At 34.7% G+C, this 15,461-nt stretch overlaps 1 protein-coding gene across 2 annotated transcripts in view; it reads left to right on the top strand.

Moving 5' to 3' along the window:
• The window catches only part of pigs (pickled eggs), a 119,253-nt gene that overhangs the window by 17,527 nt on the left and 86,265 nt on the right, over positions 1–15,461 (top strand). For both annotated transcript variants that reach the window (XM_036365610.2, XM_036365609.2), the window contains exon 2: positions 9,560–9,601. The gene's annotated coding sequence lies outside the window, so the exon portion shown is untranslated. The remainder of the gene's footprint in view (positions 1–9,559; positions 9,602–15,461) is intronic.

Here is a 15,461-nt window from a genome sequence, read left to right as displayed (position 1 = left end):
AAATATGAGGGTCCGTAAATAAAAAAAACAAATATTATATGAAGCAACAGAAATTCGTACAGAATAAAATAGCGCAGCTATTAGTAGAAATCGCACGAGGAACAAGACACACAGTGTAAATGACCGCATAATAAATTATGAGGATTTAAGGTTTTTGTTTTACAGATATTTGATGTGAAATAATCACGGTGGCTGGCTATTAAGGCAGGTTCGTCAAGCTAGACTTGGTAAATATTGTTATCGCGTTTTAGTGCCAAAATTAGATATCATCAAATTAAGCGAGGAAAAAACCTGCTGCTGTTTCTACCTTCGACCAAAAAACAATTATTTGAGTCATTTGCGCGTCTGTCAAAAAACAGCGTGAGATCAGCTCTGATACACCCAAAAGTGCTCTAAGCGCCTGTTAATGTTTTTTGCTCTTTACTTAGCAGCTTTCGGAAACCCGCATGTAGTCATAGCATGATGTAAGCTGTGAATCGTTGAGATATTTCTGTAATATTTGAAGAATTTAGTACGCTCTTTTGTTCAGCTTCTTACCCGCAAGTATATGAGCATCTCGTTAATGCTAGCTGCGCATGCGCAGATCTAATAGTTAGTGCCAGCAGCAGACAACTCAAGCTGTGCTCATGCGTACCGGCAAGAATACGAAAATAATGGGCGGGTTGCGTTAATATTTTCAGACATGGGCTGACAGGTGGCGCAACAATCATTCACAAAGCACATAAAAATTATGGTAAATTGAATATAATAATCATGGTAATTAGCTAGCATTAATTATGTTAGAATAGTTCTAATCGAAAACTAGTATAGAGCTAGGCGTTTTGCCTCTTTTCTAAGTCCAGATTAATTATTACAGAGAGTTACCAAAGCGAAGGCTGAACCATTTTTTAAATTTTTTTTCGGATAGTACGATGGTAATGCGCGAATAATGGTAGTTTAAAACTGAAAGTGTTTCAAAGTTCCTACCTACTTGAAAATTTTAAGTAAAATAAAGTATTAAGATAAAATAATTAATTATTACTATCTGGATATTAAACTAAAAAGGCAAAAAATCTTTTCGGCGAGTGCTGCCAACTGTTTAAAATTTTGTGCATAAGTAAATAACTAAAAACAATTATTATTCGTAATTGCAATAAATAAATAGGTATAATCAAGGCTTAAAAAGATTTCGGTTATAAATATATTTGAAGAACGATGCCAATTATTTTTTATTTTTTTTATAAACTTAAATTGTTAAAATTAATGTAGTAAATATTACGATATGCGTATCAAACTATAAAAACAAATTTTGACGAAATTACTTTTGAGTAGCGTTGCCACTTGTATGGCAATTGTAGATTGAGAAAAATTATAAGTTAAACTAAATAGTATACAATTATGAAATCAACGAAGTTGAAAGAAGTTTACGGTTTATATAAAAAAAAAATTTAGAGTTGCCATATCATCGATAAAAATTGATGGCGATATTGACTTATTCTTAATGTATTACAAAAACATTGATATGTATTTACAAATATAGGTATGTCTAGTATAGCAAATCGATTATTAAGCATTTTCAAGGCAATTAACTACGAAAGACTTTTAAGATAATTTCAGTGTCTGCTTTGAAGTCTCTAAACGACTTGGCACAGAATTCAATATTAAGTAAATATGGTAAATTCGTTTTTTTTTTACGCGCTCGTTTTCTGAGCATGAATTTGCGTGGCTGTGAAATATAAAATAAATAAATATATATATGTATGTATTGTACATATATACTAAATATGTTTATATGTGGTTAAAAAATTCAAATAATTAAAAGCAAAGAAAATCGCCTCTTAAAAATTGATGTTGATATACCAATGTTGTAGAAACATACATACTATTCCACACACATGCATATGTATTTTAATGGGTTTAAAATGTATTTATGTATGGAGGACCGTTTGTTTTTATATTAGCATGGCTGTGTGCTTGCTTATTATAATGATATGAGGAGGAAGTTGCCAAGTTGCCGCACGCGATGATTCACTTCACCTTAGCTTCGCGCTGAGCCCAACTTCTATTTTTATTGTGTTTGTCGTTGTTATCGTTTTGTTGGCTCAGCTATTTATTGAATCGAACGAAATTGAAATGCAAAGACAAATATGAATTTGTGTTCAATGCGTTCCTTCTCGAGATTGACGTTTTATTATTATGCGAATTATTTTTAGCTCTCCGAATTCTAGATTTTTTTTTGTCATCTCATCACGTTAACGAATTCGTATTCGCATTTGATCTGGCAAGTGTCATAACTACCCTCGCATTAATTATATACAAATTTAATAAAAAATGCAACAAAAAAAATAGTTCTGACTTTGCACAATTTAAACAAAATAAAGTACTTTTGGTTTTGTTCACACAAAGCAAGAACAAAAATGCTAAACTATTTGACGTTTTGATGTGTAGTAATTAAAATTAGCTGCGCACAATTGATGATGCATCTAATTACTTCGAGTACGCCATAGTTATTTTGATTTTGGCAAGCATTTGAGGTTTCATATATTTTTGCGGTTTATTTTTATTTTGAACTTTTTAAATAATATCACCCAAAGAGATTTTCAGAAAAGTACGCAATTACTTAAAGAAATTAGACGAAACATGATGAATTAAGGGGCACATCTATTGCGACAGCTTAAAAAAAATGGAGATTTCCGTGAATTTGAAAAAGAAATGTTTTAACTGTTTTACTATTTTAAAGGTATGTTTATACAAATTTTAAAATACACAGTACAATTTTTGAAGAAAAAATTAAATATATTTCGAGCTACATACGATTTCCGACGGCGCTAAAAAAGGTCCTAGACTGCTGCAGTGATTACGGCCTCCTCCGCGATTGAAACCTAAAAACATTCTCTACAAGAATTTATTATCCCAACAATGTCTTACGGTCGAAAAAAAAAGTATGATATGTTGGTGTTGAAAAAAAGTTGAAAATTTTCATCGTTTTTGGACAGCCAAAATTCGATTTTTGTTCACATCAAACAACTGAGTATCATTGTATGGAGAACTATTTACAGAGCATGCAGAAAAATTGATAGTGATCAGTCATATGTTTTCAAGTACTCAGTCAAGCAAATTTGAAAAATGTAGTTTTGAGAAACACGCGTTTAAAGATTAACTCCATAAGCTGTTTGAACTGAGCGGCTAGACTTTAGAATGTTGTAACTAAAAAACTATTTAAGATATGTATTGGTTGGCCGTTATTTCCCTTCCGCTTTTTTACTCTTCATTCAATGCTTTATAAAAAGTGTTACAGTGATCGGATTTAGTTAAAATATGCGCCGTTTTGTTCGATGATCTGTTTCCATCTAGACGGCAACTTCATAATACCTTCCTCGTAGAAGCCCCCCTCCTTATTTGCGAAGAATTCGGACAGCCACTTTTCACAAGCCTCTTTTGAGTTCAACTTCACACCACCAAGGGCATTCGCCATGGACAGGAACAGGTGGTAATCACTTGGCGCTACGTGGTGGATGCGATAAAACCTCCCATCCGAGCTCCCGTAGCTTCTGACGAGTCATCAACGAAGTGTGTGGTCTGGCGTTGTCCTGGTGGAACACTACACCCTTCCTGTTGGCCAATTCTGGACGCTTCTGGTCGATCGCCTGCTTCAAGCGGTCCAGTTGTTCGCAGTAGATGGTAGAATTAAGCCTCTGGCCATATGGGAGCAGCTCATAGTGGATGATTCCCTTCCAATCCCACCAAACACACAGCAAAACCTTCCTGGCCGTCAATCCCGGCTTGGCCACTGTTTGGGACGATTCACCGGCCTTCGACCACGACCGTTTTCGCTTGATATTGTCGTATGTGATTCATTTTTCGTCGCCAGTCACCATCTGCTTCAAGAATGGGACGAGTTCGTTCCGTTTTAGCAGCATATCGCAGGCGTTGATTCGGTCCAGAAGGTTTTTTTGCGTCAAATTATGCGGCACCCAAACATCAAACTTATTTTTGTATTCAGCCTTCTGCAGATGGTTCAAAATGGTTTGGTGACTAACTCCCATCTCCTGGGCGATGTCACGAGATGCCATATGATGGTCTAACTCGATGTATTCCATGATTTGATCGGTATTTGTCGTCACAGGTCTTCCGCCGGCTGGCTTATCCATGGTGTCGTTTTCACCGGCTCTGAATCGTCGAAACCATTCCTCCGCGGTTCGAAGTGATAGAGTACCATCCCCCAAAACACCATTAATCTCACGGAACGTTTCTCTTGCGGATTTGCCTTTAACGAAGGAAAACTTTAAAATAGCGCGAATTTCGGCGTTAGTGAACTTCATGTTTACACGTCTATAACTGTTGAACGCAATATCCAAACTAATCATGCATAGCGTTGTTTTGTAGGTTATGTCAAGACCTTTCAAATTATGTATAGTGTTGCCAGATACGAGCTTGGTAGCGCTTTGTACATAGCCGCGAAATTCAAAAGACAAAAAAGCGGAAGGGAAATAACGGCCAACCTAATTGAAGAATATTATTTTTAAAGATATAACTAATCGAAATATAAAAACAATTCGAATCGAACAAGTAACTAGCATAAAACAAATACTCTGGCATAATGAAATATAACTAGCATTATTTCTAAAGTAATAAACAATATGATTGGATAAAATACAGATACTTTCCATGCTGATTTCATGCAACTTTATTGATAATGATAGCATAGTAGCTAAAATCTCAATATAGATCACGTATTTCAATGTTCGAACGTTGAGCTAGCTAGAGGTCAACTCCTCCTCGATAGAAAATATTTCTGATTTGGATTTTTCAAAAATCGCGAAAAATCAGCCATGAAATTTTCTCGCGAAAGCGTTAGCGTGCCTATTTCACTGCACAGATACTGTACGTACTTGCAAATATTCACAGCACACATTTTTATTACAATTGCTTACACATGTTGCACAGCTTTATCGCAAAAACGCTTGATGTGGGAGTTGAGATGCACTTGAGCTAGCAATCAAAAAAAAAAAAATACTTTTGTAATTTCATAAATGTTTATTAGCGGCTAACTTTAAAGCGCGCTAGCAAATACTTGCACATAGCTATGCACATGACTTTGTGCGAAGTGTGCGCATATCGCCGAATTAGCACATAAATCAAATAATCTCAGTCATGTTAAATGTTGAATATTGTATTTAGTAATGATTTTTCGTGTATGTCTCCAACGGTTTGTGAATACCAATCGCAGAAACGTCGTCGAATTAATTCAATAAAACTGTCACGAAAACTCGTTGGCCAAAACTCGTTGACCATGAGCGAGCGCGGCTTGCGACCGAGTGCGAGTGTCGGTATGAGCGTGAGTGCGAGCATGAGCGCGATCTTGGCTGACGGCGCGTTGACGTGCTTGACGTTAATATCTGTTAGGTTTCAATAAATGCTAGTTGACATTTCGGTTGTTTAGACCTAAAAGATTTACGCCAAAGTTAGCACAGACCATGAGTCGGAATAATTCACACGTCGTCAGCTGGACTTGCTGCAACAGGGCAGCCGTGTGGCGACTGCTGCTATGAGTGAATAGCCAAAGAAGGTCGATAGAACAATTACCGATTTTCAAAGTGCGCCGCTGTTGACAGAAATGCATTCTAGCAACATAAACAGTTACATATTCTGACACTAATGTGAGGGCCTTTATGGACGTCAGTTTGCTGGTGTGTTAATGAGCATGCGCAGGGTGTGGTCGGATTGTGATAAATACCGGAAATTTGTGGAAGTAGTTTAATTCCTTAAAATTTCAATGTCTAAATTTTTAGTATAAATAATTTTAAATAATTTTTTTTTTAATTTTTTTTACTTAAACAGTCTTTTTTGCAACTACGCTTCTATTATTTTCAGCGCAAAATTAAATATCCCGCTTTTTTAGTTTGATTACTTGGCGTTCGTGGTCTTTAATTACTTTCAATTAAATGCGTGCGCTTGCCAATTTCATAAATGTATTTACAAAAATATATGCTTATAGGTACATCTATATATATGCACATACATTGCATACTTTTATATTTAATTCCATAATGCATAATTTCTCCCTCCCTTCCCATCCCCTACAACCCAGTTTCTCTATAAACGAAGTTATAAACTGCATCACTGTGCCTATTTTGTCTTCCTCCTTTGACTTCGCCCTCTTGCAGTCATTCCGCTGCATTGAAAGTAAAACTTTTTTTGTTCGTTTCTTTTGCCTATTTTCGCTTTCGTTTTTCTTTTGTTTGCATATTATTTATATTGTATGCCCTTTCCGGCATCTAATAGGCGCATCGGCTGTTGTATTAATAAAAATTCTGAGTGCGCATGCGTAAATGATTTTTGCCCATTTAATGATTTCAATTGAAATTGTTGCCTAGATCCACTGGCTTTTGCTATTGTGGTTGCCCGTCCACAAATTTGTGTCTTATATGTAAGCGTAATGTACATACAAATGTATACATATGAAGAAATACTATATATGTATAAATATTCATCTTTATTTATGAATGGCTTGTTATATGGGAGTATACCATATGTTCAACCAAGAGGTCAATGGCAACTGATATAAAATAAAGTTTCGTTCTTATTATGGGAAATTTTGAGCACATTTACATAGGTTGCGGTATATTTGTATGTACCTTTTATAATTCATACATATAATAATGTTTCTATATATGTACGTACATTAAATGTATGCATATGAAATTTAATTAAAAAATATATTAAATGAGTTAAGAACATAACGCTGTTAGAAACATTCATACATATTTCATTCCACTACCAAGGGTGTACAAAAGTTGTCGGTAACTTGATATTTTATTCCCTAAAAATTGTTTCAAGCTTTACTCAAACAATTTTTTTTTAATTTTAAATTGATATCTGTATTGCAAAATTTCTTTAGGGATTTAATTAAATAGTTTGTTGATCTGAAATTTGAATCACTCGAACGTATTACGAAGAGTACGAGAGTTCGTGAACGTGAATGGTTTTAGCGGTAATTCAGGCTGAGGGCACAAACTTTTTCACTTTCGAAACATTTTGATCAAATTACAGTTCAGAACTAAATAAAAAAGGGTCGAAACAACTGCAGCAGTGGAGGACAATTTTAAGCGCTTTTGGAGTTAGTAACGCGAAAACACTTTGTTTCTTTTAAGTGTACTGTCCATTTTTAAATTATGTTTAGTTTCAGTTTTATGTTTTTCAATTACCAAAAATCGATTTATTTTAGGCTACTACAACACTTAACAACACCGGCAACATCTGCTCGGGAAAATCTATTTAAAATTGTTTACAGTTGTTAGAATAATTAAAAAAGAGCCATCCTATTTTTTTGAGGACCAATTCACAATCAACTTTTTGACCAATTTGCAATACTACTTTTTAAGTCGTAAGTTTTTCAATCAAGCTTTTTGAACTCAGTTAAGATAGCCTAGCCATTTGGTTTTTTTAGCGTGTGTTCTTTTGACACTCGCTTGCAAGAGAATCTGCGCTATTGCTATAGTAACTTGTCTGTCGTTGTGTTATGCACATAAAACAAATTTGTGCGTAAGATTCGTAGTTGTGAGGAGCTCGGTTGTCGTTATAGTAAAATAAACATATAAAAACACACGACACTACTCAATGAAACCCACTCATGCCGGAAATTGTACATAGAACGTGTTTAATTCACAAATGATCGCGACACTAACGCTTTCTTATGCATATACGCAAAATGTGTGCATTTATGTATTTACATACATACATATATATATTTGGATATGTTCTGACTTAGGCACAGATCGATTGTACGACTGGCTGTCTGTCCGGTTTTTGGCTGCGTACGAAAGCAACTCGGCGCTTTGCGTGCGTATTTGTAAAAAATAAAAGAAAAGAACTTCAATCAGTGATCCAATTGAAGCTAGGAGGCGCTGTGTTGGAAAAGCGAGTACGAGTATATGGTAGTGGCGAAATTTTCATTCATAGGTTTTGTACGCATAAGGAGCAATCACGAGGCGCTGGGACACATCGGCAGGGTATTAGAGATTGATGATTTTTTTCCTATCTAAAAAGCACATATTTATTAGTTACTTATCTACGATATATATTTGTAGGTAAATACCATATATACATATCTGTATATACGCATGTTACAATGTACATACATATATTCTCTTCGAATGCCGGATACTTAAAATTTTACCTAACAACGCGTAGGCTCGTCTGAATTACAGCAAGCTTGGGAGGACGCGCGCACTTTACTTTCAGACAGTGTTTGGGTGGCTTAGACTGACTGGCCCGTTGTGGTCACTGGTCTCGCTCTGCACTTCATATACTCGTATATAATGTTTGTATGTATGTATGTAGATCAATTAGTATGCATGTATGTTTCTAATGTCAATTCATTATTGAATGAACCGTATATGGTGGCTTGGCGATTTCGGAACTGGCTATAACAAGTTCCTCAAGACCCACGCGTCACTCTCGGCAAGGCGATGACGCATTCGATATTTAGCGGATTATTAAATTAATTGTTTTTGTAATTTGTACTCAAACAATCAAGTGGCTACAATAAAAAGAGCAAAAACTTTGATTGAAAATAATTTTATGTTTTGTCTTATGTTTCTTTGCTTAATTTAATTTGCAATTTCCTCTTTTGAATGTTAAATACAGCAGCGTAATGGTTTTGCATTTTTTAAACGTTTTGAAGCATGGCAACAAATTGCTTTTATTTTAGGTCGTAAAATGTTGGTGAGAAATACTTTGACAAAGGTTGCCAACTTAATAAAATATATTTCAATAAAATCGAAAAGATACAAATATGAATAATTGCAACATTGATATTAAACTAAAGCAGTTCAAGAAGATCTTCAACTTTAGATATATTGGAACACAGTTGCCACATTTTTAAAACAGAAAAATTTAAAAAAAAATTCAATATTATATAATATTATGTATATTAAACTGAAGATATTTAAAGAGACCTTAAAAATATATTGGATGAGTGTTGCCATCTGATATCTATATTTTTAAATTAGAAAGACTTAACAAATTTAAGGGCTGTTTAACATTTGTGCTTTGCTTAGTGCTTGAGAGTTAAAAAATATAAGCGATAGAAAAAATTTTCTTGTTAGTTAAAATGGGCGGAGTACAGTTAGTATTAAATCTTTGTCTTCTCAAGTACCAATATTTATATAAGCATGATAATAACTTCTTTTATGTATGTTTGCACTTGTATTGCATTTAAATATATAGGTACTTATTTAAATAAACATACTTAGTAATTGTTTATTTTTCTAAGCCATTACTTAAACAAATAATCCGTCATTGTTTACTTAAACTACACATGTACTTTGTATTAATTTTATGCAAATTATATGCAACGTCGAGTTTTATCTTTATTTACATTCCTATTTAACTGCAGGCGTCATATTTTCCATGTATATACATACATTTATGCATACATCCAATTATTTGTCTATATTAACTAATGCATATTTATTATTGCTGTTATGCGAACTTATCATCATGATTTATTACAAATACATTTTTATGAGAATAAATGACTACAATAAATAACTATCTTTGGTTTATTTTCTTTCAGAACGATAACGGAGACGCCTTTTTGAGCTCTTACAGTCGCTTTGTAAGTACAGCAAATTGTTCTCTAAAATGTATACATAGAAATGGGTACTTGTACATAAATATATTCGTATATACTTAAATATTGTATATAGTAATTTTCAAACCGCTTTGATGGCAACAATTTCAATTGCATTGAGAATTATGAGCTTGGATTGCATAATCTGATGCCCCTTGCCCTGTCCTCACACTCAAATGCGTGTGAACGTAGCGATAATTGTCAGCTTTGTAGCATTAAAGCTCCGCGAAAGAGTCTGTGCTTCATTCATTAATGCTCTGGGGGCTTATATTTAATTATGAGTTAATATTACCCTGAATTCTTTGCTATGAATTATTAATCTTTCCACAATTAGTTATGGCGTAAAGTACAAAAGTAAACATTTTTATCCAAAAGTACATTTTATGATAGTCTGTGAAACAGAAGCCAAGCCTTACTCGTTTACCTTTTCGACTCCTATTATGTATATGTAAGTATGTATTCTTTAAATTTCATCGTTATGGTTACATATTATACGTATGCGGGGTTGCAAATAATTTGATTAACGTTTTAATTACATTTTTCTTTATTTTGTAATCCCAAATACGGGATAAAAAATAAATAAAAAATTTGTAATCCCAAAAACCGAATTAAAAACTAAAAGAAAAATTTTTAATACCAAAAACTGGAGTAAAATTTTATTTTTAATTTTTATTCCAACTACCGGTTTGAAAAAAAACAAATTCTATCAGAAGCATATAATTAAGTATTATAAAAAAAATTTGCTTTAAAATTTACATTTTTGCGAGTAGAGTAGAGTTCAAAAGTAATATTTTTAATATTTTAATTTAACCAAACATCTTGGAATAAAAAATGAAAATTTATCCTATTTTCGAGATTAAAACATTAAAATCTAATTTTTAATTCGAAATTTTTGACTTATGAAGTTCGCAATCCTAATTATATGTAGGTCTGAAATTTTTGCAATCTTACTGTTCAGATATTTTACATACGTTGTATGCTTGAAAGAATCTGAATTCACCAATTTTTGGCAAGAAATAACTAGAAATCGTTCTATTAGATGAAAAAGTGTAAAATCTCATCAAAACTTTTCTTTCGTTTAAAGGATCTAAGAAAACAACGGAACACAGCCTGGACGACTGTCACTCTAATACTATTGCCTATTATTATATTATTATACAACAAATATATTTTAAGTGATGCATAAAATCTCAGTTTTAACTCAAGCATTTTCTAATAATAGTTATAGTCTTAAAATATAATTCCTTCGTAACCTACATCGGCTATACTCCCTTCAATGCAACGTTCAACTGCCACAAGATATACCCAAGTAATCAGTAGAGTAGCAATCAGTGCTTATTTATCTCAACAATACATATTTACGATATATTATACATATATATATAAGCCTGCCCAAAGAAAAGGGAAAAGCCGGAAATTCCTGAGGCAACAGGCTAACTGTTACATGCTCAAGTCAAATATGTGTCAGTATGAGCACCTGTAAATCCATAAATCTCTACATCTGTAATGAAGACAGTAAACCAATTAAGCTCATGGACGGACATACATTTGTGCACTTACAGACAACCATATGTGTGTATTGGATGCCGGCTTCACGGCTTCACAGTTGAGGAGCTACATAGGTGTCATCTAAATAATCTGAAACTTCAAGTCCAAGTATGGAGATGTAAGATATCGCATAACTTGTACCCCACCAAGCCGCCGCGCCCTCCAAATGCTCCAGACCGTGGCGATGGCGTTGCAAAGAGTGCCCGAGGCAGCGTGTGCGGCATGACAGGTACGCTATTTAATTGCAAATATGGCATTGGAGTGGCACTGGATGCGGCATCAAGTCGTCCAGTCAGCGCTGTTGTATCGTCATCTAGCGACATCGTCGTCGTCGGTGGCTCTGCTGCCACATGTAAGTGTGTACCTACATACATACATATAGTTGTTTGCCGTGTGTGGCAAGTGGCCGTGTGTGGCGCATCTATGCGTCTGTTATGCGATACTTTGGCCGCCGTCGATGATTGTATGCCATTGTGTCACGCCTCCATGATGGGACGCGCAATTACGGATGCGCACAGCACATACATAAGTACATACATTTGAGTATGTATGTAGCTTGTTGATACTGAGCCGAACCGTTTTGAGCCGTTTGACGTCTGCATCTTTCTCCTCCTTATCACCATTTGTCGCTTTCGAGTTTCCAGTTTACTCGCTAGCTCTCTTGCTCTTGACAACACCATTGCGGGCTCGGCTGTGTCACCGCAATTTCATAGCTGTAGCTTATATTAGTGTGGCCCGAGCCTTTGTCTCGACTTTGTCACCTATAAAAAGCTGTCGAAGGCGAGCATTGTACACATGGAAGATGTCACGCTTTGTGAGGCAGCGTGTCGAAAATGGTACTTGAGAATAAGGTCGTTTCCTTGCTGTTGTTCTGATTCTTACAGTTGTCAACTGGACTAGTGTTTCGCACATTGTTGTTGTTACGGTTGTCTGAATTTGCTGTTATTATAATTTTTTGTTTTTGTTTCGTGCTGCTGGTCGTGTGTTTGAGCAGTTGTGTTCGTTTAATCGTGTGCTGTCTACTTCATCTATGGGTGTTCTCCTATTCGTACGTACTCCTTGTATCCATTTCGGTTCCAAGCAGTCGGTCGGTATCTGAGCAACCGTGCCTAGCACGATACAATGGCAACAAATATGGACAAGTGTAATGTTACCTTGTTAGATAAACACAGCGATGCATTTGTACATGAAAGCATATCTAAAACTGTGTGTGTATATAGACACATGTATGAGTGAAAATGTTGCCAATTAATCATATTGTGTATTATTGTTCTTGTTGTAAATACACTTATGCGGTGTCCTATATTGTGTTTTATTAGTATATTTAATTATAGCATTTTTATTACTCTTGAATAATACTACTAGGGTGGTCAAAAGTTAATGAATTTCAATAGAGATTAAGAATGAGCGATTTCTATGATTTTCCAGAAAGTTCAGTAGATTACTTAAAAAATTTTACTTCCGTCCTAATTACAGCAATAATTGAAGAAGGAAAAAATAAAAAAAAAATTCCGTTATTTTATTCTGAAAAATCAATATTTATGTTCAGTTATGAGAAGGGTTTTATGTTTCAGAAAAAAACGTCCATGTGACTCCACATATGTATCCGTGTAATGTGTTGTCTATTAATAATTTGAAAGCTCGCTTTTTAAAGGAGCTGAATTTTAAAAAGGGTTAGTCCAAAAACTTTTCTATTTTTTAAACAACGATATAAAAAGTAGTTTAATGAGATCAATCAGGATCATCAAAAGTAAAACGCGAACAAACGTGTTTGAACTAAGACCATTAACAAGTTATTGGACGGTGAACAAACAAATAAAGTGAAAATTGTATTTTTGGCAGACGTTACAAAAAAAAAACTAAAATCTTGGTGAAAATTTCTCGACGTTTTTTTGTTTTAAATAATTGCAATTGAAAGAAGATAATTTTAATTAAATTCAAGACCTCCTTTTAAATGGTATCGTGAAGAACTCTATAAAATTTCAGTAAGATCGGTTGAGTAGTTCGCCAGAAATCTTGACAACCGACTTTGAAATTCGAAACACAGTTTCGAGAAAAACGCTTTTAAAGTTTGAAGTGACTATATAGCTGACCTCAAGCGCACAACTTTACAAAGCTGTATCTCCAAAACTATAACCGGTATCAACTTGAGAAATTAGGACAATATTCTAGAGATGTTATAGAATTAAATAAGACAATACATTTTTTTTTGTTTTTCGAAGCCGTTAAACCCATATAACCCTTTTAAAGAAAGTAATGTTTTTATTTTTTTCCCTTTATGCCTTAAAAAGGGTATATTAAGGAAACATCTGACTTTTGTGTTTTCGAGAGAGCAATAATATGGGTTCTGAAATAAATCGATTTTTTGAATCGATAAATTTGAATATTTTTAACGCACCTCAGTTTCAGAAATATACCAACCACCCTAATTATAAATGATTATGACACACTTTTAATCTGTTTGTGTAGCTGAAAAAGAAGCAGAATGCCACCTTTGTGAAGCATTTTGTGGTTAGACCACAATGTATGTATTTATACATCTTATACACATAGATATATATTTACGAGGCTCTTATACTACCTTGCCTTCAGCTTTAGTTCCATAAATAGCAGCAAATTATATTAATATGCGCATGAGAATACTAAGTTAATGAGAGTATTAGAAGTCGGGGTCACAATTTCAGTATTCTCAAAGAATTGAAGTAATTTATAATTAGTTTAATAAAGTACAGATGTGATTAGTAATTGTATATAGACATGCGGTTCGTTCTTTCCAAGTCCTCAATTCAATTATGGCACATGAAATAACTGTTGGATCCTTCTCAGAATGAATAATCGAGGTGAAAAGTCTGTATGCACTCAAAAGGCTAAACTTTGATAAGTTTAAGAATTTATTATGTCGGTTATTGATTGAGAAAGTTTTTGTGTGTGTGAAGATTCATGATAATAATCGTGCAAGCAGCTTAACGAAGTTAACACATAAAAACCTATAATTTTCAATTTATAGCACATGCCAAACAGCAACGATTTATGTTCGAAAGATGTCCAAACCGCTGAATGCTGACAACGAGCAACGAGCATAGGATCCACAAACACTTAATTTCATAAATATTATTTTGCAATATTTTTTATTTTTTAAAAATCTCCAATAAGCTAATACAGCGCAGAAAACAAGTAACGGACTAATAACTTGGCCAAATCCCGCCTTCTAATCCGATCTCTCCAGAGATAAGCTAGCTTAAGCAGCACAACAATATCGGATAAAAACTGAATGTCACTATGTCGTTAAGTGGCAGCGGTACAAAGCGGACAAATAACAACAACAACCAAAAAGTACAATAAATTAGGTAAGCTTTAAGAATGAAAATGGTGGGAAGCCATAAAGTACGTAATGACTAAAAAGCGAAAACGAAAAGTGGGAAACGGTGTTGGAAGTTGCGTGCACTTACGTACATACATATGTATGAATTTGTGTATGTGTATGTGTGCACACAAACACTGAAAAAGCCACAAGTTCAAGGTCAACTGTGGTTTTTTCCTCCTTTGCTTATTTGGTTCACCGTCCGTGCATGTGTTCAAAATTTTGACTTAGTCGCGCATGCGCTCAACAACAAAGTAACAAAAACAATATTCGTTCGTTGCTTGGTTGGCGTTTGATATAGCTGCGGGGCTCTTAACCCAAACTCTTCACCATGAGTGCCATAAAGACGCTCGGTGGCCAACAGCCAACGGCCAACGGTGTTGACAGCACACACGTCGCAAGTAGTGTTTGAACAAAGCCAAGCAGAGTGGCGAAGCGCGCATGCAATCGCTGTCTGTGCTGTCTGCTCGGTCGACATACAGCAGCTCAGGTAGCCGCCGAACGCATTTGAAGCGTTTAAAAGTTATTAGTGCGCGCCGCAATGCTGCACAAATCTCTCTGTTCACTTACCTAGCAACTTGTGTGTATTTGAAGTTATACAAATGTAAATAATTGTATGTCTGTATGTATGGCTATTCATGTTTGCGCTTAACGCACTGAGAAGATTGCTGCTGAACGAGTGTTGTTTGTGGTCAATATCGCTGCAACAGCGGCAGCGGGCGTGCCCGCGACAAGGCGCCAAATGACTGCTGCGCTGCTTAAGCTTCGCGGCTGATTACAAATGCATTTGGCGCCAAAGCTCTTAGATGTTTTTTTTCCAAATGATATTTTTTTTAATTTAGGAAAATTTATTAATTTGAAAATATTATTAAGAGATCATTTCAAAGTATTTATGTGTGATTTGGTGGTACATTATTATGTAATTTCCTTTGCTAG

Source organism: Bactrocera oleae, chromosome 5 (genome assembly GCF_042242935.1).
Source record: "Bactrocera oleae isolate idBacOlea1 chromosome 5, idBacOlea1, whole genome shotgun sequence".
NCBI lineage: Eukaryota > Metazoa > Arthropoda > Insecta > Diptera > Tephritidae > Bactrocera > Bactrocera oleae.
The sequence above is the reverse complement of the archived record's forward strand: the minus strand, read 5'-3'. Positions and strand labels throughout refer to the sequence as shown.